Source organism: Vulpes vulpes, chromosome 9 (assembly GCF_048418805.1).
Source record: "Vulpes vulpes isolate BD-2025 chromosome 9, VulVul3, whole genome shotgun sequence".
In the NCBI taxonomy this organism is placed as follows: Eukaryota; Metazoa; Chordata; class Mammalia; order Carnivora; family Canidae; genus Vulpes; species Vulpes vulpes.
In genome coordinates this window covers 28,907,914-28,932,856 of record NC_132788.1, presented here as the reverse complement: position 1 = coordinate 28,932,856, position 24,943 = coordinate 28,907,914, and the positions used below count along the sequence as shown (strand labels likewise).

At 33.3% G+C, this 24,943-nt stretch overlaps 1 protein-coding gene across 1 annotated transcript in view; it reads left to right on the top strand.

The window, feature by feature from the left end:
• GALNTL6 (polypeptide N-acetylgalactosaminyltransferase like 6) overlaps positions 1–24,943 on the top strand; it is a 1,143,667-nt gene that overhangs the window by 315,178 nt on the left and 803,546 nt on the right. The window lies entirely within an intron of this gene.

Sequence of the window (24,943 nt, the reverse complement as noted above, 5' to 3'; positions counted from 1 at the left end):
TTTTATTCCATGATTTAGGTCAAAAATCATTTTTTAGTGTTTGAGTTAATCTTTAGGAAGATAATTAAAAATACTTATCTTTTTCTTTTTTTTAAAGATTTAATTGATTTATTCAAGAGAGACAGAGAGAAAGAGACACAGAGACATAGACAGAGGGAGAAGCAAGCTCCATGCAGGGAACCCAATGTGGGACTCAATCCCAGGACTCCAGGATCTTACCCTGGGCAGAAGGCAGGCACTCAACCAACTGAGCCACCCAGGTGTCCCGACTTATCTTTTTTCATAATGGTTTTACCTATAAACTTTATACTTGAAAATAATGAAAATGCAAAATATGTAAATTACCTTAAAAGTTAATATACAAAAAAGTTAATATACATAATTAACCATATGAATGGGCAATAAAAAATATAAATTGTGCTACATCTTTCCAAAAAATGTAGTTTATCACATACAATTATGAACATCAAAATTATTACAGATTTATATGAAATAAATATGAAAAATATGAAATAATTGCATTTGGTTCTCATTGTCTAAAACAAATAATTCCCCAATACGATAATATGATTAGATTTAGGAAACTACTTCAGATTTTGAACATTAGTAAGCGCCTAAGTGGCTCAGTCAGGTAAGCACTTGCCTTTGGTTCAGGTCATGATTTCAGGGATCCTGGAATCCAGCCCCACATTGGGCTTCCTGTTCAGTCTGCTTCTCCCTCTGCCCTGCTGTTTCCCCCTGCTTGTGCTTGCTCTCTCTCCCTTTTTTAAATAAATAAATAAATAAATAAATAAATAAATAAAATATTTAAAATACTGTTAAAAAAATTTTAAAGATTAAGACATTCATAATGGGATATTTTATTATATATTTGATATAAATATAGGATATGTGAAAATTCTGATACTGTATCTATGTACTATCTATATACTCCCTTCTATGGATATGATTTATGTAATAGTTTAAGTTGAAACTATACTACTTTATCTTGAGATCTTGGAAATAAGTACATTTTTTATTTGTTGAGTCTACCACATGTTCTGTTTTATTAAAGAAACAAAATTTTAGGATAGTCTTTGGATTTTTGCTGAAGTTTTAATTTTAAATAATTTTTTAAAAAATATGTCTAAGTACTTTGGCTTTGTATTAAACCAAACCAGGATCTCTTTCTTTGGCTGAAGAATTGTGTTCAATATAATAAAAGAGTCACCTGTTTGACAAGAATGAAGATTGTATTTAAAATAGAAGAACTGGTATTTACTTATTATTTATTTTGTTCAGATAGTTCCCTTCTCCTGATTATGACACACTTTTTCTAATATATTTTTATATTACAGCAGAACTGTTTTGTTGTGGTGGTGGTGGTTGTGGTTGTGGTTGTAGTTGTGGTTGTTTTGTTTTGTTTTAGAACATTGCACTGTGTTTTTAGGTTATTATTCGGGTTCTCGAAGTAAGGGGAGGTGAATATTTTATTCAAATTGGAAATAAACTGATCAAAATAAATTTTACAAAGGCCTGATACCCAAGGGATCTTTAGAACTCACGATACTAGTTGCAGCATGTCCACGTCCACTTTTGGAGATCTGTTGCTTCTCCACAGCTTTCAATTCAACTATATCTTTCCTTGTATACTTACTAGAATCAAGGCCTGACCCAGCATCTGGCACATAGTAGGTACTCAGTACATGCAAGCATTTCCTTATTCCAGGAATCCTTCAGTGACCAATGTCACACATCTTAGTCTCTCTCTCTTTTTTTTAATAGTGTAGCTCAACATGAAGTTAATTTTGTTGCCACCAACACAAAATGATTCTGTGAGAAATAAAAACCTTTATTAATTTTTATATGTCACTCAGCAAATTTGCCCCAAAGTATATATATTCTCTAACTAGTAGGATAATATGATATATTTAGGTGATTTTTAAAAATTACTTAAATCACATTGTCTTTTATTGAATTACATGCCCCTAGTTACCCCCATTTCTTTTGACATGGCTGATCCATCACTCTAATCAATTCCTTGTATAATTGCATTAAATAAGCGGCTCATCTAGGAATTAAGGACATATATTTCACTGTATATATGAAAAGGTGCTCAATATCACTAAAGACTAATCATCAGGGAAATGCAAATCAAAACCAAAATAAAATATCACCTCGTACCTGTTATAATGGTTACAATAAAGTCAGGAGATAATAAGTGTTGTTGAGGAGAAAAGGGAACCTTTGTAGAGTGCTGATGTCAATGTGAAATTGCTGTAGCCACTATAGAAGACAGCATTGAGTTTCCTCAAAAAATTAAACATAGAACTACCATATGATCCAGCAATCTTACTTCTGGATATATATTCATATATGTATACATAAACAGTATCTCAAAGAGATATCTACACAACTGTGTTCATTGCAGCATTATTCACAATAGCCAAGATATGGAAACAATCTAAGTTTCCATCAGTAGATGAATGGATAAAGAAGATATGCTTTTATATGCAACGGAATATTATTCAACAATGTTAAAGAAGGAAATCCTACCATTTACAACAATATTAATGGACCTCAAGGGCTTTATGCTAAATTAAATAAGCCAGAGAAAGACAAATACTGTATTATATCACTTATATGTGGAATCTAAAAACATTGAACTCATAGAAACACAGTAGAAAGATGGTTATTGGGAGTTTGTGGGGTGAAAAAATGAGGAGGTATCAGTTAAAGAGTACACACTTTAAATTATAAACTGAATATGTTCTGGTGAAAATGTACAGCATAATGATTATAGTTAATAGTATGATATATATTTGAAAGTCACTAAGAGAGTACATCTCAAATGTCTTCATCACTGAAAGGGTATGGTAATTGTGTGACATGTTAGAGGTGTTAGCTAAGGCTATGGTAGTAATCATTGTGCAATATACAAGTGTATCAAATGAACATACCATATGTCTTAAATTTACATAGTATTATATGTCAATTATATCTCAATAAAGCTGGAAAAAGAAAAGGCCATTGTGTATCCCTCCCTTTTTTTAGAAAACATTTTTCTTTTTTTAACTTATTTTATTTAAATCAATTAGTTGACATATAGTGTATCATTAGTTTCAGATGCAGAGTTCAGTTATTCATCCATCACATAAAACAGTATCCCCTTTATTTGCACTGTCCATTACTAAATCAAGATAAATTTCACCATTTCTTTGTGATCTCAACTCTCTGCTTTTGATACACTGTCTGTTGCTTACTTCTTCCCTTAAAAGAGTTTGCAAGTTTTCTTTTTTACCACAGAACCTTGGGTTTCATCTACGTGGCATTAAGTTTATGTGTGGTTGTAGGTTCTTTTATTTCATCTTACCATGTTGCCTTCCAGAAGAAATGCTAAGTGCCATGGGAGGAGAAGTTGCATATCCTGATGCCTCTCAAAAGCACTACTACACGGTCCATTGTATACACAAGATGCTTCATTTTGTGTTTTTTAATCCATATCAACCATATAAAATGAACATCAGCCATAATGACTGGTCTAGATAAGTACTGTTTTATTTCCTAGCAAAGAATTAGTGGGGTAGCTATCCTGTTTTGTAAAGCAAATGTCTTATAAAATAATATATATATATATATTATTCTTGAGACTATTAATTGAACACTTAAAGTTTTCTTTTCAGGTGGGTAGAAAAGAGAAAGCAAAAGATACTTTTAAGGGAATAGCCCAGAAATCTAATGTGTACAAGATTAACTTACCCATCTGGTTATAGAAAGATAAAAGCAGCTTCTTCATTATGTTTGAAATTTTGAAGTTTCCAGGATTTGCCTTATTCCTGACAGTCTGTGCTCTGCTACATGTTGATATCTCATTTCCTAAACTGTGGTTGAATTTTCTCTTATCAGTGATATAGTTTAAAAAACAACCAATTAAATAATATCTTTATGTAATATATTTTTGAGACTATGAATATTTAATTTTCAAAGTGATTAAGGAGACATTTTATCTCCACCACCAAACATTCATTTCCACCAATAGTGGGTAAGTTTTGAGGTCAGAAGTGATTTAAGCTTTATTGTTGTCAATTAGACTCTCTGTCATTTCTCCCAATAAGCTTTTTTCTTTGTAATTTCAGAAACCTGGAGTTTGTAATAGTGTGTGCCTGTGTGTGTATCATTGGATGCAAGTTTTCCCCCTTCTACCATCTCAGTTGCTAAAAAATATATAATTATTATGTATAGAATTTGTCTTAAAAAGAAGCCAAAAACTTGTATTTGTCCTGTTACTAGAGATAAGCCATAAGGTTAATCTTATTTAAACCTTTCAGTGTTGTTCTGAATGTAGTGGTTAAAACAGCTGAACCTCTAAAAAAAAAAAAAAAGTTCCTATTTGAGATGAAAAAAGGAAAGCCTACTCTTATAAATGTATCATTCATGTGATATTGCCATCTGATTCTTTAAGTATCCTTTTTATTTCTAGCGTTGTTTCAAAAGTCATTTGGCAGCACTGAAATATAGAAACCGGAAGCTTTCCTGTCTTACTTCTTATGCCATGAACATATATATGTCAGTATCTACTTAGAGTATGCTTTAATTCATCTAATTTTATGTATGCATGAGAGAAACTACTTGTATGATTTCCCACTGAAAATTACAAATGAATGACCTAACTGAGAAATGCACTTTCAAGTGACTAATGAACTAAGCAAAAAAAAAAAAGTAGAATACTAATGTGCATATTCTCTTAAATCATCAGCAATACTGGACCATCCACTATATTATCAATTTAGCACAGCAGGACACACAGTATATAAATCTGCTTGAATTCCATTTTTTCTCCTTGAAGTATATAGTAACTTGGTAGTTAAGGTAAGGTAATGAGGTAGTGATCTATGATGAGAGGATACCCAGAAAAAAAAGAGAGGATCCCCGAAGTGGTTATACGCATATTAGTATAAAATAGTCTGTACAGCTGCATTTTGAGTTGTTCCATTTACATAAAAATTAGTTGATTGAGATTTGGGTATAATAGACTATTCATGTCCATTGATTTCAACATATTTATTGAATATCTACATTGAGTGAAGAATATTGATCTAAAGCCTAGAGTTCTACTGTCTAGTGGAAAATATTAACATAGGGCACATGGGTGGCTCAGTGGTTGAGAGTCTGCCTTGGGCTCAGATCATGATCCCGGGGTCCTAGGATCTAGTCCCACATTGGGCTCCCTGCATGGAGCCTGCTTCTCCCTCTGCCTATGTCTCTACCTTTCTCTCAGTGTCTCTCATGAATAAATAAGTAAAATATTTTTTTAAAAAATATGAAGATAAACAAATATCTATGATATACTTTCTTGAGTTTTTATTTCAAGTAGAATGGATAATCAGTAATATAAAAACATCACATCTACTCCCATCTGATTTGTATTGGATTTGGGCAAGCATGTGAAAGTGTCTTTATAGCAAAGATAATACCTGAACTGAGTTCAAGATACCCAGTCTATCTTTAGCTAAGGCTATTTCAGGAAGAGAAGCAACTCTTCTGGTCCATGGGATAAATATGTCCAAAATTACAGGGACACAGGAAGGCATGACATAAATGAGAAATTATAAGATGAATATACACAAATGACGATTGAGAAGAGAGCAAAGTATTTGGAAAAAATCTCAAATATAATATCATAAATGATCTTATTTTCTACTAATATATTCAGATTTTCCTGAAAGGAAATATAGAGACAGCAATTTTAAAGATAGTGACATATACAATCTGTTTTTAAGGCAGAATTTTTTGACAAAACTTTGGAAAATTGGTTGACTGAAGTATGAGATTCAAGTTAGGAGACTCTATGGTAATCCCATGTAAACAATTGAGAGAACATAGATTAAGATGGTGACATTGAGCACTGAGAGAATGAGTTGGAGTAAGTAAACAGTTATGGTTGATTGGTTTTGATGAATTACTTATTGGATAAGAAACATGAGGAAAATAGAAGATTGTAGATTATTTCAGCCTTTATATTAAACAACTGGGTGGAAAAGCATACATCATCAAATAATAAATATACAGTTGGAAAAGAGATTTGAAAGTGATGACGAATTAAATATTTTATATGTTGAATTTAAATATATAATATATTCAAGAAAAGTTATAAGTTGGAGTGGAATCAGAGTGATGAGAAATAGAGGTTCAACAACTGTATTAGTTAAGATAGACCAAATACTATAATTTATGGTCCCTATATTTCAGTGATGTAAGAATTATTTCCTGTTCATACAGCAGTGCAACACAGGTGTTCCTACTCAGCTCTTCTCAAAGCATGAAATGAGACAAAGATTTCTTCCATCTGTGGCTTGTCCCCCTCTAGGTCATGGTATCTTTTCCCTGTAGCCAGCAGGTGGGGAAGGTGGGGGGGGAATAATAAAAACAGCACCATAGAGAATCACTTTTGCTCATCTTCCTTGTTCAGAACTCAGTTACATGGCCACATCCAACTGCAAAGGGGTCTGGGAAATGTAGTCTAGCTGTGCCCCATGCCTCACTAAAGAGTGAGGTCTTTGGGGATGTGACCTCTGGAAACTTTTCCATATTTACTACCCACTGCTTCTCAAAAGTCACCTAAGAACCAGCCATTCTGGGGATATCTGGGTGGCTCAGCGGTTGAACATCTGCCTTGGGCTCAGGTCATGATCCTGGAGTCCTGGGATCTAGTCCCACATCGGGCCTTTGCATGGAGCCTGCTTCTCCTTCTGCCTATGTCTCTGCCTCTCTTTCTGTGTCTCTCATGAATCAATAAATAAAATCTTAAAAAAACAAAAAAAGAACCACCCATTCTGAAGAGAAATACAGATACTGAGCAGCTTTTGTAACTTAATTAAAATAACTTAAATATTTTAAGTTGTACTTATCATTTTAATATATTAGTTTTTATTTTTAAGTAACTCAATTTTCTGATTAACAAATCTCCCCAGGCAATTATGTCTTCTTAAAAATCAAATAAATTAATTGTGCAGAGCACTGAGGTACCTTAAAATCCAGATAGTCTCCAGCCCAGGCTTCTGGACTAGATTCATCCTCAAGACACTAATAGCATGCCCAGAAGCTATAAAAGGATCTCTTAAAAAAAAAAAAACCCACAAAACTGCCACACAACCTTTGCTCTTAGCTGAAATCAAATCAATAATAAATTCTCCTGCATTAATGAAGTCAGCAAATTTCTTATTTATAGCTGGCATCCTTCAGCATTTAATTTGACTTTTGCAATTATTTCACTGTTTTACATATATAAATGCTTTCTGGTCACATATATAAGGTCATTCTAATGACACAGATAATTTTAAAGAAAATTTAAAACAATTTCTGTCCTTAGGAGCAAATAGTTCACATGAAGAAATAACCTATCACAAAACAGTAAAAGCCAATATGTGAGAAAATTTTAAGTTAATGATATTGGTTTATGATCTGCACACTTTTTGATCAAGTAGACTGAATACAAACACATTAAACCATGCCTCCCAATATATAGATTTATTTTTACATGGTATATCCATATAGTATTATACTAACAATGCTTATTGTAAAAACAAATTTTAAAAATTGAAAGAGAATTAAAAATAATTAAATGTTAAACTTTAATTGTTTTGTTATTTTTCCAATGAATCATCTTTCATGTCCACCTGCCCCAGTTGTTCACAGCCCAGTTTGAGGGTCACGGTATCAAAGAGGTTTAGAAAAGGGAGAAAAAAACCTCAATTGGCAAAGACTTTATGACTTTATACAATCAATGAATAAGAGGTGACATTTAGGAGCAGTGTAGGAAAATGTATGAAAAGATAAAAATGTTATCTTTTCAGGAGAGTGAATCATTGGCCTGCTCAAGTAGGTAATTTAGTAATAAAACAAAATGTCCTCTAGAGTCAGACAACGTGATTTCTAATTCTGGCATTTTATTTTACCTTGTAAGCTGAACTTATACTTTTTAGGCATCAGTGTCCATATAACTAAGATAGGGGTTAACAATCTCCCTTATTGGACCATTGTGAAATTACAAGAAATGATACATGTATTTATATTAATTGCAGAAGAGTCAGTTTTTGTTGTTGTTAAGACAAGAATGATAAATTGGGGTTTGACTTGAACAGCTCTGACAAGTCAACCTATAGAGTTTCACATATCTCCTCAAAGCTAATGGTGTGTATATAAAAAAGAATGAATAAGTAATAGTTTTAATTGTAGATAAGGAAGCCAGTTGTATGACAGGTAAGAGTTTCTCTGCATTTGCAGTAGTTGGGTCACATAAAAGTCAATCTAAATGAAAAGCTAATTGAATAATTAGGTGTAGAGAAAATTGTCGAATGAATAATTTGACTAAGACAATGTAATGTGTTTTTTCTTTTTACTTTTGGGTGAAGATTCTATAGAATTAACAAATAATATGTACTTTTTAAAATATGAAACTTTTATGTAAAAAAAAACATTAGAAATTGTCTTAAATAAAACCTATGAGTAAAAGAGAAATACTCCCTGTTGTATTCTCCCTCTTACACACATGTTTAAAGTACAAGTGCTCTGAGAGTGGGGGGCATGTGATGCTTTAAGTCTGGCAGATTTTTTTTTATTTTTTTGTTTTTAAATATTTTATTTATTTATTCATGAGAGACACAGCGAGGCAGAGACATAGGCAGAGGGAGAAGCAGGCTCCTCGTGGGGAGCCCAATGCAGGACTTGATCCCACGACCCTGGGATCACATGGCCTGAGCGTGTGCTCAACCACTGAGCCACCCAGGTACCTCGTATTCTGGGTGTTTTTATGTGTGTATGAATGAAAGAAAGATGTTGAAAACTAACTTTAATTATGTAAGTTTAAGTCATTGATTCTGCTTTTCTTCAAAAATTTTTGTGACAGACATGCCAATTCTAATTTAAAAATGATAAAGCAACCTCAGATGGGTTTGGGCTGCCCAAAAGCTAGTCCTTATTTTTAATTAGGAAGGAATTTCAATTCCCAGTACTTATTCCAGATTCACACAGAAGTTTCACACAGGGTATTTCATTACAGCATTAGAAGTGGGAGATACACTTCATAGTTTGGCTTTATCCGTTCATAATTCAAGCATTTTTCACATCATTGAAGTCAATAGATTCGATATTACTTTTAATTGGTTAGTTTGAAATATTTGACAATTCAGACTAGATATGAGGCTTTGTAAAATTGGTCCAAGTCTAGATCACATTGAAAAATTCCTTCCATTAAAAAAAAGAAGAAATGATGTAGGTGATTTGTCTTCTTTCTTCATTTTACAGTAAGTGACTTATTGGCTGTATGGTTCTGTTTGACTTTTTTTTTTTTTTTTTTTTTTACTTTCCTGGCCATTGAGCTCATCATAGATGCGAATAAAATACAGTCTGCCCTTTATGGTCTCAGTGATCTCTTTCTGTTCCACGAGTTCATTCAGTATTTGTTTTCGGTATTCAGTATTTGTTCCTCAGTGACCTTGAATGTCGTCTAAAGATCAGAAAATTATTAAAATGTCTTTGTTTCTTTTTTCAGATTTTATTTATTTATTCATGACAGACACACAGACACACACACACACACACAGAGGCAGAGACACAGGCAGAGGGAAAAGCAGGCTCCATGCAGGGAGCCTGACATGGAACTCGATCCCGGGTCTCCAGGATCATGCCCTGGACTGAAGGCAGCACTAAACTGCTGGGCCACCGGGACTGCCCAATGTTTTTTTGTTTTTTTTGTTAAGATTTTATTTATTTATTCATGAGAAAGAGAGGCAGAGACACAGGCAAAGGGAGAAGCAGGCTCCACGCAGGGAGCCTGACGTGGGACTCGATTCCAGGTCTCCAGGATCACACCCTGGACCAAAGGCAGCGCTAAACTGCTGAGCCACTTGGGATGTCCTGCCCAATGTTTTTGTTTCAAAATGTGATATGTCTAGCATCAAAATCAGATTCCGTGGTAACATATCTATTTAAATATTGAAAAGATTAATAATTTATTTACACTTTCAGAATAATGTATTGTGATCATATGAAATACTTGAATATAATTATATATAGTCTTTGCAGATAGATGACACAAGGTAAATTATTATAAAATGATTAAAACCACTTTCATAACAGTTTTAGTCATTTCCACTCAAAATATTTACAAAAAATACCAACTAAACAAAGAAATAGAGTCAAACTACAGTTTTTAATATGTGAAACAATAAAGACCTCCAAGGAATTAACTGTAAATAATCAGTTTTCAAATAATGGAGTCTGTTTTCTCCCAGCTTTTCCTATTAACCATGGAATTTTTTTTTCTTTCAAGATTGGGTCACTCCTACTTTAATTTAATAGACATGGGATTTTATTGTGGATGTGTTAGCAGGAGTCTTCATTTGATCCCTTTAGATCTTTCAATCACAGAGAGCTTGCAGCCAGAGGCTAGGAAACCAAGATAATTGAACTGGGAAGTAATTATTCATATATGTAATTATTGTATGTTATTTTTAATTATTGATACATATCATGAAAAATTACCTCTTTTATCACCCTAAGAGACCTTTGATTGTATTTATATTTTCTTATTTATACCTTGTAAAAGGAAGATTCTGACTCTGGGGGAAGAAAAGTCGTATCTTTCAATTCTATTTTGAAACAGTACATACACTTTACACTCTAAATATATCTAGGGAAAACTTTATATTTTGACCATATACACCTTTGTGAGATTAAATTTATAGACATTTCCCCTGAGTTGATAGAAAAAGTGACTGGAAGTCCTTCTGCAAGGGTCTTGCCTGAGCCATACCTTGACTTTTATTTAGGGAAGGAGTCAGAAGAATCCGATTTAGCAGACCTAAAGGAAGAGGACGTACAGAGTACAATGAGTACCATGGCAAGTTGGTAAAAGATTTGCAGAATTAAAAAAAAAAAGCAAAAACAAAAAACAACAAACTATAGGCAAATAGCTGAAGGATAAGTAAGAAAGTATATTAGGGTTATAGATATTTGAACTTTTTCTCTGACTTCCCCCTACCTGGATGAGAATCTACTCCCTCTTTGAATTGCTTATAACTTTATGCCATTGCAAGAGCAAAGTGGCAGGTGTTAGTTATGAAAGAATCTGCTCTTTGAAATCGCTTTGCCATAGAATGGGAAACCAAATGATTGTGCAGACGCTTGAATTGTTTTTCTTTAGGCTACCAAATAGTAAGCCAGCTGCATTCTGTACAGAGTGGTGATTGCTGAAAGCCTTGGCAACTGGGGAAAAGCCAACTTGCAGTGATGTGGGGATGTTACCATAAGCATGGGAGCTGCTGCAGAGGCCTGATAAAGATGATTACATATTTTGCAATATTATGTTGATGAAATAGGTTCTAAATGCATTTGAAAATATCTGCTTGAGCAGCACAAACCATTCTTGAAGCCTCCCAAATGAACTGAATTACGATTGGTTGAAAAAGTTATGACTTTTCCCATTCAGCTCTTTTTACATTTGATGTAAATTAAAGGTTAATGGTATACTATACACACTATTATGAATTACATAGACCCAGAGGAAAATGCAAATGTCTGAATACCTTCATCATACTCGATATTTTGTGTGTTATGTATTATTATGTTATTCCCTTTTGCATCATTCAGTTGGTTTGTATTTCATTTTACTGTATTTCATTAGTCTAATGCTTTTCTTAATTTTCCTTTGTTTGCTTGTTTGTTTTTTTTTTTTTTTTTTTGGTCAGCCACCTCAGAGTCAAATTTGGTGTTCAACTGTATAATTAGATTGATTTTCTGCATTTTAAATTTTCTGATATCTTTATTCTAGTTATCTCGTGCTTTTATACTTAATTTCTACAGTCTACAATTTTTTTTTTAATTTTTATTTATTTATGATAGTCACACACAGAAAGAGAGAGAGAGAGAGAGAGAGAGGCAGAGACACAGGCAGAGGGAGAAGCAGGCTCCATGCACCGGGAGCCCGACGTGGGACTCGATCCCGGGTCTCCAGGATCGTGCCCTGGGCCAAAGGCAGGCGCTAAACCGCTGCGCCACCCAGGGATCCCCTACAATTTTTATAATAAGAAAACTTTTGAAGTTATTTCTTTGCTTACTAAATTGATTATATGAATAATAAAAGGCATCAACAATAAATTGGAAGAAAAACATCATAGGCGGAAGGAACAAAATCATTAAATATTGTTTACGAAGAACTAGCTCGATGTACTCCAGGTATAAAAGAAGGCCAATTTAATATATTTGGAGGGACGCCTGGGTGGCTCAGTGGTTCAGCGTCTGCCTCCAGCTCAGGGCATGACCCCGGGGTCAGGGTTGAGTCCCACATTGGGCTCCCTGCATGGAGCCTGCTTCTCCCTCTGCCTGTGTCTCTGCCTCTCTCTATCTCTGTGTATCTCATGAATAAAGTCTTTTTTTTTTTTTTTAGGCAGGTGCTAAACCACTGAGCCACCATGAATAAAGTCTTAAAAAAAATAATATATTTGGAAAATCACACTGGATTTAGATCATAGAGGACCTTATAGACTGTGGTGATTTAAATTTTATTCTTTCCATGATTGCTTCCTGTTTATGTCCTGGAAGACTAGAAGGTATTTACTTAAAAGAAAAAGAGCATTTGGAATACTTAACTTTTGTATTGACTGATGGAAAAATAAAATGTCAAACAAATGCATATATCTTTACAATGTATTCAAAATAAGTGTATTTAAGATACATTTAAAAAATTAATAATTATTACTTAACTATTAATTAAATAACTTAGAAAACACCTGGATGTTTATAGAATTCCAGAACTTTAACAGAATTGTTGGAAAAATCAAAGCTTATACCCCTCAGGAAAGCAATGACATGTTACCTCACAGCTAAGGGAGCAAACGGACTATAATCTAACACCACGCATCTTCATGTAACCTCAGCTATCATTAGGTATAATTAGTATAATAACAATCTCAGGATTAAATCCACTCTTTCTAGAATATAATTGTTGTGAAATTATCACAAATGTATGCAAATGTTGAACTGTCTGCTCTCTTTCTATAGGCTCAGGGAGGACATATCTTACCTTATGGGCAAATTTGAAAATTTCAAGAAGTATACGCCTTCATAGGACCCAATTCTGTCCCTTTAGAATTAGGTTATAGTCCCCTCATGGGAGTCAACTACCCCGTTATATCCACAAATACATTTTCTGCCATTTTTTTAAAAGCCATTTTCAAAGCTCAATTTTTAAAAGCCATTATGTGTTTTCATTTTGATTACTCAAAAACATTGCTTTACTTTACTGGGATATACTGGCCTTTTCTATTGAGTTTTCTGAAATTGTGTATATTATAATAAATATTTTTTAGGTTTTCAACAAGTCACTGCTTAACATCATTTTTTAAATTACTTTTACTTTCTACCCAAATAATTAATTCAGAGACTAGGGTCGTAGTGCTATTGTATGCAGTGAGGGCATTTATCACAAATTTCTGTACTGACAATCTCAGCAAGCCTATCCAATTTAGGGGATAATAAGAGTAATCCCAGGAAATTCATTACATTTCTTCGTGCCTGAACATTTCCAGCCTTAAAGTTATCTACCCTTTCAACAGCTACATGTTGCAGGAAAAGAAGCCATGAACAAGGTCAAGTTTTACCTTCAGGCTACATTTAGCCAAAATAAATTTATAAAATTTACTACTCTAAGGAACGGATTTATGGTATCTTTTAATGCCCTTGGAAATGTAATATCCTATTAAATCAATCTTGAAGAGAATGTTAGGAACTCTACCAGTTTATAAAAATCTTGTTTATGTAATAAACATTTATATAGCATTGACCCTGTGCTGCTCATCTTCCGACTTTATAAATATTAACTTATTTAATCCTCACACAATCCTATAATATAGAGTTCACTTTCCCCTCCATTTTACAATAAGAACGCTGAACCTAAGAGAGGTTAAATGATTTTCTCAAAGTTATAAGTAGTAAGTAACAAGCATAGGATTCAAGCACGGGAAAGCTGCTCCCAGAATTTATGCTGTCAACTGCTTAGCTGGTCTGAACAATTGTTTAATGAGCCTGGCCTCAAATTTTACATCCATTCAGTAGATTGAACATTTACTGTGTAACAGCAAGAAATTGGATCAAGAGTAAAGACCATCAGAGGTTAGAATCTGAACTGACAGAAAGTTTATTTGGCAAGAGATATGGGGTAAAGATTTGGTTTGTTTTTCTATCAAAGATCAGTGACCTCAGTTTTAAAAGAAAAGGGCTAACAGTAAAAAGAAACTTATAAATATTCAAAGTCTTTGCACCAAAGTATAAAAGAGATGTACTCACCTCTTTTTAAAATTAAGAAAGGATAGAGACGCAGCAAATGATTCTGGCTTCTCTATCAATTCTGTACCATTTATTATACAACCATTCACAACCTTAATTTGATTAATCTTTGCCCCTAATGTAAATTAAATTAGCTTTAGGGAACAACAAAAAGAATTATATTGGAGAGTGTTACTTTGATTCCTTACTGCTGTGACAGGATATGGATAGAAATACCATAGAGAAAAGAAAAGCATTTCCCATGTGTCTGGGTGGCAAGTGCTTATGTGTTAGCAAAAGCACACATTCTGGTTCTCAGATTTTTCCAACAATTTGAAGCAAGCGCTATATTAGTTAATGGGAAACAGAAATAAATTATACACAACCTGTTTCTTTCAAGTATCTCTCAATCTGGTAAGGAAAGCAGAAAAAAATATAAAAATAACATTTTCAGTACCATGTGGTATACATTCTGTGTGCCCAGTTCATCACTTGTCAGATGGTATTAGTACAAATTCAGTGAAGAGTTTACCTTGATTCATACTTTATTTTAATAAAGTTGATCATTTTAAGCATATAACGTATAATTAGTTTAAAGCAAGTAAAATAAATATTTATCAAACTAAATAAATAAGAATAATCTTAACATCAGTATTTTAAGTGCATTGTCAGTTTAAAAAAATGCTTAATAAAACTGGCTTCTACTATAAAAAGAGAGCATGAGAGGATGACAGAATTGAAGTCCCAGAGCTAATCAGAAGTCCGTTGATTCTGGAGAAAAAAAATGCATGAAAAAGATTAATAAAGATGATTAAGTGAAACCAAATGAAACCAACATTGAAACTTGTGGAGAGGAAGTTCATAGCAAGGAAGAAGTATCTTGCTACTTAACACTGCAGTCTGATGGCTAAGAATAATCCATGAATAGTGGTACTAATGACAAAACACACGTGCGCCCACGAACACAAATACACACATACCTGATACAAGACGGGATAAACAAAGCACATCTGCTGGAAACGAAACACCATCATCTTCCTGACAGAAGCCATATAAATGAAAAAAAAAAAAACATTATTTTAATGATTTCTAGTAAAACACTTCCTAGATTTATTCCTCAGAAAAAAATATAATGAAGGATATTTTTCTATACTCCTCAGTGAGTCATTGTTTTTTTTTTTTACTGTTTATATGCTAAGTTGTAAAAAAGAATATTGTAATAAGACATTCCCTTTAACCCTCTTACACTCTTGGTGGGAATGTGAGTTGGTGCAGTCTCTGTGAAAAACACCGTGGAAGCTCCTCAAAAACTTAAAAAATGAAATAACCATATGATCTAGTCATTCCACTATTGGGTATTTACCCAAAGGAAAGAAAACATTAATACAAAAAGATATTTGCACTCCTATGTTCATTACTCCAATACCTAAGTGTCTATCAGTAGATGAATGGGTGGGCAGCCCCAGTGGCTCAGCGGTTTGGCACTGCCTTCAGCCCGGGGTGGGATCCTGGAGATCCGGGATCAAGTCCCATGTCAGGCTCCCTGCATGGAGCCTGCTTCTCCCTCTGCCTGTGTCTCTGCCTCTCTCTCTCACTCTGTCTCTCAAGAATAAATAAATAAAATCTTTTAAAAAAAATAGATGAATGGGTAAGGAAGATGCAGTATGAATGTATATGTGTATATACATTCACATATATATATACACATACAAACATACACATACACACATATATCCTACATATATATGTGATATATATATATATGAATGTATATTACTCAGCCATACATATGGATCATATATATGAGCCATAAATATGGCTCAGCCATTAAAAAAATGACATCTGGCCATTTTTGACAGCATGGATGGTCTTATGCCAAGTGAAAATCAGTCAGGGAAATACAAATACACTATGATTTCACTTATATATGGAATCTAAAAACAAAGCAAACACCAAAAACATATTCATAAATACGGGGAACAAACTGGTGGTTGCCGAAGGAGAGGGGAGTGGGGAGGATGGGCGAAATAGGTGAAGAGGACATAAATATAAACTTCTAATTGTAAAATAAATAAGTCACAGGGATTAAAAAGTACATAGGGAATATAGTTGGTGGTATTGTAATACTGTGCTATTGTGACAGAGTAAGTACACTTAATGTGGTGAGCATTGTGTCACATATGAAACTGCAATCACTATGTCATACATGTGGTATGATACATGTTTCACATACATATGAAACCAATATAACATGGTACATATGGTATCATGCATGTTTCACATACATGTGAAACCAATATAACACTTTATAACAACTATACTTCCAAAATAAATTTGTAATTAAAAGATAAATTAGGAGGGATTCCTGGGTGACTCAGTCTCTGTGGTTGAGCGTCTGCCTTTGGCTCAGGTTGTGATCCCAGGGTCCTGGGATCGAGTCCCGCATTGGGCTTCCTGCTTGGAGCCTGCTTCTCCTTCTGCCTATGTCTCTGCCTCTCTCCATGTGTCTCGTAAATAAATAAATAAATAAAATCTTTAAAAATAAATAAAAGATAAATGAAGGAAAAAAGAAATAATCCTTTTATGAGCCTTTTAAAAGAACATGATTATTTTAATTAAATATATAGATGAAAAATACAAAATCTCATATGATGAAGAATTTATACATGTGACAACACTGAGCACACTTTATGCTGTCTAAATTGAAGTTCTGGGCAGTACTTAAAAGTTCAAACTTTCTGATCTTGCAAAGGTCTACAAGCATGTCATACTGTATGATAAAGGATTTAATAAACATAAAAGTCACTACTTCCTCCACCATATTGCACTTGATTGCAATCAGCATGTTACAACCACAGTCTAATTATAAAACGTCAAATGTTTCATCCGCTTTTTTAGCATAGCTCTGTGCTGCATCTGTGGTCACTGGCCCATTGAACATAAATTTTAATTCCTTTTATGTTCAATTTGAATCTGAATTACACAATTGATGCTAAACTATACCAGAATTAAAACTCCCTTGAAGATAACTTGTCTGGTGAACTATTTTCAGGGACATGATTTCCCAAACATCTCTTGCATCACTCATGCAAATGAGCAATACTTTTGAAAAACTTGTTCTGCTTGCGTTTCTAGAATTTCAATTCTAAGATAGTAAACAACACAAAAGAGGAGGTAACCATTAATTGATATTCTTTACTATTCTTGATAATAATTATTTGACTGGACAAGAAATGGAATATCTAAGATAATGGATTTTGATGTTTATTGATATAAAAGGCATTGAATATTATGGGGAATTTTATTTTCCTACCATTATTCTCTTCCACTATCTTATCAGAGAGAGCTATTTTCATGAATTAGATGTTTACACATCCAGTCCAGATATTTGTATATTGGTACATCAATTTAGTCAATACTTATTGGCTATATAATGCATGTTGGGTACTCACGAGGAAATAAAACCAAGTCTCCTACATTCGGGGTGCTTTTAGTGAGTGCCCTGTATCTACTTAAGTAGTTGATTAGTGACTTAATATTTCCTTGGCATGTTTATTTTTCCTTGCTTTCAAATTTTCTGGGTATTTAAATAAAGTATATATTTTTAAAATATTGTATAGGTTTTATGTTTGTATAAATAATCTATCTCTATGTCTTCTTTGCCTATTTCTGACTGACCCCCAACCCCTCCCCACCTCTAATATAAAAATATCAAATCCCCATGATGTACACTTTCAAACTAATGTGATCTTGTGTATTAATGATACTTGAATTATAAAAAGAAAACTATCAGTTAACCAGTCTATTGCTTTTAAAATGGAATTCTAGTTGTAAATCTTTTTTTTTTTGCTAAAATATGTGTACTTTATTTTTTTTTAATTTTTATTTATTTATGATAGTCACAGAGAGAGAGAGAGAGAGAGAGAGGCAGAGATACAGGCAGAGGGAGAAGCAGGCTCCATGCACCGGGAGCCTGACGTGGGATTCGATCCCGGGTCTCCAGGATCGCGCCCTGGGCCAAAGGCAGGCGCCAAACCGCTGCGCCACCCAGGGATCCCACTAAAATATGTGTACTTTAAAATGATATTTTAAGCTCCTTAATTTTTTTGTCTTTTGACTTATCCATTAGTTTCTTTATTTGACTTGACTCTATTCTTTTCCTGCTTATATCTGTGTTTGCTGTAGGTTTGTGTTTTCTTTTAAGCTTTTTGCACTACCAAACTTAGAAGTCAAATATTCTATTTCTATTATGGTAATGATTACTATTATGTTTTTACAGTATATACCTAAAAAGTCCAAAGTAATCAATATTTTTACCTGCTTCCAAAGAATACAAGACCTTGAATACTTTGACTATCGCTATTACTAGCTGACTTCACTCATGAGGATCTGATCTAATGTTTTAATTTCTTTGTTTGGCTCACCATGAATCATCTTACTTTTAGAGTCAATACTAATCTAGACTTAACAACATATTTCCCCTCATAGTTCATTTCCTCAATTGGTATATTATTTTTGTTATCTTATTTTCCACCTAAGTTGTTCTTGAGTGTCCCATGTGCCTAAGTTTTGGATTTATACCTAAAGAAATTTATACTTCGTTCTTTCTAGAGGATCTGTGATTTTTTCTGTTACGAATACTTGTTTGTTAATTAATTTTCTCAGGTTCCCTGTTCTATGGCAATGAGGCAGCTTTGGCTGACTCCCAGTTTTGTGCTATTGTTTCTTTTTCTCTATCACGTGATACCTCATGATTCTCAGATGGCTAGGCTTTCTTTTATGACTTCAGAGGAACACAAGCCAGTAGATGAAGAGCTCTCTCAAATATCAGGAGCTCCACTTCTCCTTATTTGGAGTATCTAGTTATTGTTGTTGTTGTTTACTATTATTTTCATTATAAGATTTCTAAATGTCATTGCTCAAAGTTTTTTGTCAATTCAAAATTTAATGGAAATGAAAATAAAATAGTAAAATAATGCATCTGGTTTTAGTTGCCCTACCGTGGAATTTTGTAAAATTTGCATGCTGATAATTTACTAAATCTAAATTCAAGTTGTCTCCACCGCTATGTAACTCTGAAAACTTAGTTGTGTTACTCAATACTTCTGAGCAGCAGTACCTTTGTTCATAAAATTAAGGACTAGGTTATCTCTATTTTCATTTGCAAGCTTCAAAATCCTAGGAGATTAAAATTATATCTGAACAGTTGGGGGGAAAATGGGAATGCTTTCCTCAGTCTGATGTATTTACCTTGCAAAATCATGTCATAGAATTTCACATGGAAAGAGCTGAAGGTCATCTTGTTTGAGCCTCTCCATTAGTAAATGATTATAGTGAAATTCTATGAAGTTAAATGATCTCTTCAGATGGCTTCTGTGAAAAAGTCAGGACTAGAATTTTGCCTTTTCTAAGCGTTAATATAATGATCTTTCTTTTGTACTGTTGTTTTCCATCTTAGACAATCCACAAGTTGTTTTTATAAATAATATATTCTTATAGTTACCTGTTGTGAAGATTATGTACAGTGAAATTCCCATTAACTGTGAAAACTGAGTATGTAATTTCCAATCTGTGTTAAATGGAACTCTAATATTCTAGAAGTCTTTTCTTTAGTAATTTTAAGTCTTATAGAAATACTTATTTTTTAATTTTTTAGAAATACTTATTTTTTAATGTATGTGATATAAGCTTCTGAATCTGGTTCCTCTATCTTCTCATATTGTCTCCACTATTCCTTGAAAAGTTTTTTTTTTTCATCTGTATCTCTCTAGAATCACAAAGAAAGTTAAGAACATTTATCTTTATTGCTTTTTAGCTAAAATAGTTTATATCTTAGATCCTAATAATGAACAATATTCCAGGGCCTAAAGAGAATAATACTGTGCTTTTAACTACTTCAACTCAACTATTTTGCCCTTCTTTATGGGTATTAACTTTTTCAACATAAAACTTTTAAAATATGTCAGTTTCAGAAATATGAACCAAAGGAAAGCAAAAGGAAACCAAAAAAAGACAAGAAGAAAAAATCATCCATAAATTTTAAGACCAGAGGAACCACATCCACTTTCTTCGCATAGATATCCCTTTTGCATACATATATATGAATTTATGTATAAGGTATATACATCTAATTTTCTATATAATTATTTTACAAACGGCAGTATAGTGAGTGTACTGTTCAGAGTTGTTTTGTCTTTTTTAATGCTCTAAGATTTTCCTACCTCTGTATCTATGTTTGTTATATTTTTTAGTATCTCGTATTACCTATAACTCCTATTTCTATATATTATTACTCCTATATATACCTTTATTATTTCTTCTATGACACCTCTTATGTTTCCCATTCTAATGATCTGTATCTTTTGTTGTTGTTGTTGTTGATCTCATCCACAAGAATGTAAGTTTCATGAAAGCAGAAACCTAGTGTGTCTTTCTTTTTCATTACTGGCAAATTGTAGGCTCTTAAAAAAAATTGTTAAATAGAATAGCACAAACTATATTTTAGAATAACTGGGGATTAAAAATGGAACTATAATGAAATTATTTTCTGTAAACCAAGTGACAACTTAAAAATATGTGTCCTTTATTAAAGATATCAAAATGATCATTATCTGTAATTCAATAATACCCATTGTCTAAAAATACATGCTGAATTTTGCTATATTTAAATGTATTAAAGACCTTATAAGCAAAAATAGAAATCATTTTTGTAGGGATGGGCTATGACTAATATGTAGTCACTAATTAAAAATATAGTTCTTTTCATTTACACAACTTTGTAAATGAAAAGAACTATATTTTTAATTTACACAACTTTGTAAATGAAAAGAACTATATTTTTAATTTACACAACTTTGTAAATGAAAAGAACTATATTTTTAATTTATACAACTTTGTAAATGAAAAGAACTATATTTTTAATTTACACAACTCTGTAAATGAAAAGAACTATATTTTTAATTTACACAACTTTGTAAATGAAAAGAACTATATTTTTAATTAGTGACTACATATTAGTCATAGCCCATCCCTACAAACATGATTTCTATTTTTGCTTATAAGGTCTTTAATACATTTAAATATAGCAAAATTCAGCATGTATTTTTAGACAATGGGTATTATTGAATTACAGATAATGATCATTTTGATATCTTTAATAAAGGACACGTATTTTTAAGTTGTCACTTGGTTTACAGAAAATAATTTCATTATAGTTCCATTTTTTTATTTATCTTAATATATACTGTTAACAATCTTATTTTATTTTATTTTTTAAATTTTATTAAAATATTAGCTCACCCTTCTAAATTTAGCATCTGGCCACAATCTCACGTATATTTCTGCACTTTTATATTTTGCTTTGGCTGTCTAAACATGATCATTTTTACAAAAAAATGCCAACAAAAAAGAACAAAACTGAACACTCAGTTGTATGGAATTTTCATGTTTCTCAATATCTTTCAAGATATAGGATAACTGTCAATGTACTAAACAAATGATTTTGGGTCTGGTAGTGGAATTTGTAAAAGAGAATTTGTCAATTGATTTATTTATTTCTGAGCTCATCCCTGAAGGATGTGGCTTTGCATAATTTCTGAGAGCATGCTGAAGTACATAATGTGTGTTGCTTTTTTCAGAAAGCCAGTTTGCCCTACAAGGAATCTATATTTTCATCCTGCTCTGAGAGATGCTGATTCCATCACTCAGTGCCTTTGCTCATAAACATTTTGTGGTTCCTAAAAATATGTACTATGCAAACTTTCAGCAATAATTTATGAAGAAAAGAAACATTCCCAGCTTGTTTGAAAATGGAATAGACAGTAAAAAAAGAAATGTGCCTATAAACAAAGCACACAAGGACTGTATAGGATAGATTTCTAAGAAACAATACTGATCCCTTGGGTGATGCCAGAGCTGTTTTTGCAGAGCAGCCAGGAAATAAACATGAAAACACTCCCAAATATCTGAATCAGCAGCAATTTTACTCTATGCTCCTTCCTGCAACTTAAACAGACTTTTAATAGCAGTATGAATCTACTCTAAGATCAACTTCTCCATCTACTGGCTGAGGGTCAAATTTTGATTTTTATTACTTTTAAAAATCGTGAATTTATTTGTGTGTGTGCATGTGAATATGTTTTCCATGATGAATACATTATGAGCAAAAGGTGTACTTTACTCTCTCTTTTTTAAAGATTTATTTATTTATTGGAGAAATTGAAAAAGTGTGTGTGTGTGTGTGAGTAGGAGGAGGGGCAAAAGAAGAGAATCTCAAGCAGACTCCCTACTAAGCACAGAGCCCACCCAGGGCTCCATCCCACTACCCAGGAGATATGACCTGAGCCAAAACCAAGAATTGGACACTTAACAGAATGAGCTCCCCAGGTGCCCCTATAACTTATTCTCTTTAAATTACAACACCATATGACTCAAAGAATCACAAACTACATTTTGAAAACAATATTATTACCTTAAAGAATAAATCAAGCTGAAGATTTGAATTATTTTTGAAAGTTATTAATTTTATTATATCGTAATCAAATTATTTAATCTCTCTCTTCTCAAACATAAAATATTTCAGTTGGCTGTTGAGGAATTTCTTGGTATATTGGCATGTAAAAGGTCATCTCTACTTGCTGTTTTATAGGCATTTGTGGTATCACACTTTAGAGATTCATCCTGGGTTTTTTGCTCCATCTGTTTTCAAACAGCACTCAAATTGACAGATGATCTTACTCAGAGAATCTTAAATTTCAACTTGGAAATCAGATTAAGAAATTAATAGAAACCAAAACTTAATGCTAACCACAAATTAGCAACTTTAGTTCTGTAAGAAAAATTGTTTGGCAAGCTGAAAATGGTGTTGAATAAATGAGAGCATAAGGCAGACGTTCCTCACAGCAAAATCTTGGTTCCTAAGAATTTTACAAGCCTTATTACTTAGTCTGTCAACTACTTACATGGTCTTTTTTTTTTACAAATTTCCTATACGTGTTATATCTGTTATGCCCTAAAACCTGTCTTAAACAATATGTTCTTGTCCTCCTCACTAATCCTGAGTGTCTAAAACTATAGATTGTCATCATTTAGATGCCTTAACTGCCAACAAAAAACAGTCTAACTTTTCACAAATCTGTTCTCTCACAGAAATATGACCATGCTAACTACTCTGCATCTCTGATTCTTACATCCTCCTTTTATTTTTTTTATAATTTCTTATAACCAGTTTATAATAATTATCTAGGAGGACATGATACACACCCTTTTTAAGAAGTTATTATAACAGACTTTTTCTGCATATATATGTTTTTTTGTTTATGTGACCATAATGTGACTGAATTTTTTGTAGTTCAAAATATTCCAGCCATGATAGGGATCTGTCTTTTCCATTTCTGGAGATCCCTTCTCTTCTCTGGTTTCACAGAACTCCTCAAGAAGCATTTCATAGCACTCGTAAACCATCCTGGTGTGCCTTTTCTCACACCTTCTCTTTGCACTGCCATTACTCATCCCTGGGCTTCTGTGTTGTATCATTTAAAAACTGCCATTTCCAGGAGTCCCTGGGTGGCTCAGTGGTTTAGCGCCTGCCTTCCACCCAGGGCATGATCCTGGGGTCCTGGGATCGAATCCCACCTCGGGCTCCCTGCATGGAGCCTGCTTCTCCCTCTGCCTGTGTCTCTGCCTCTCCTTCTGTCTGTCTTTCAATGAATAAATAAATAAAATCTTAAAAAAAAACATGCCATTTCCAACCCCCAATTTTCATTCAAATTATCCAGGGATGCTACACACTACCACTTCTGATCTCCCTAGTCTTTCTGCGGTCGTTTCAGTCTAGAATATCGGATCTTTCTCTTAACTCTGCCCATGGAATCACCTCTGCATCACACCACAGGATGCCACTTGCCATGGGTTGCCAACAAACACTTTAATGCTCCCAAAAATCAGCACTCACTTCCATGTATCTGAAAGAATACAGTGAGTGGTCCATGCTATACTCATGGACCATGAGATGTAATACCATTGAATTTTAAAACACGTGTTCATCTTCTTTTCTTCAATATATCTATGCTATGATTGCGGTTGGGTCTGACAATACAAATAATTGCCATATACTATACATGGAACTATTCCTTACATAAGTCTCTCATCTCCTGGTCCTGTGATTGTATTATGATCCCAGATTATTTTCCCCTGGTGAATTCTCACACAGGAATCCTATAGACCTCAGTCCCATACCCTTGTGGGACCTACCACTAATACAAGCCTACTAGACATGTCTTCATATATGCAAATTCCAGCTAGTCAGCATTCGTGGATGCTCCCTTTAAGGTTTTTTTTTCTCAGTCCTTGTATAAATCAGAGAATGCTGATCTTGAAGAGAAGGGATGCCAGACTCCATATATGATGTCTGCTACAAACATAATTATTTTTATAAAGCTATGATTATAGTATATGTGTGGTTGAAATGACATTCTTTAAGCTACAAGTTCTTGAAACAGTGATGAGTAAATGGGAGTCTGACTTACAGAATTTATCACCATAGTGTAAAAGGGTTTTCACGCAAATTCCAATAAGCACTCTGATGGAGATGTCAGTTCCGTGAAAAGGACAGTAGTAGAGGAGATACTGTAGATTTTTGGGG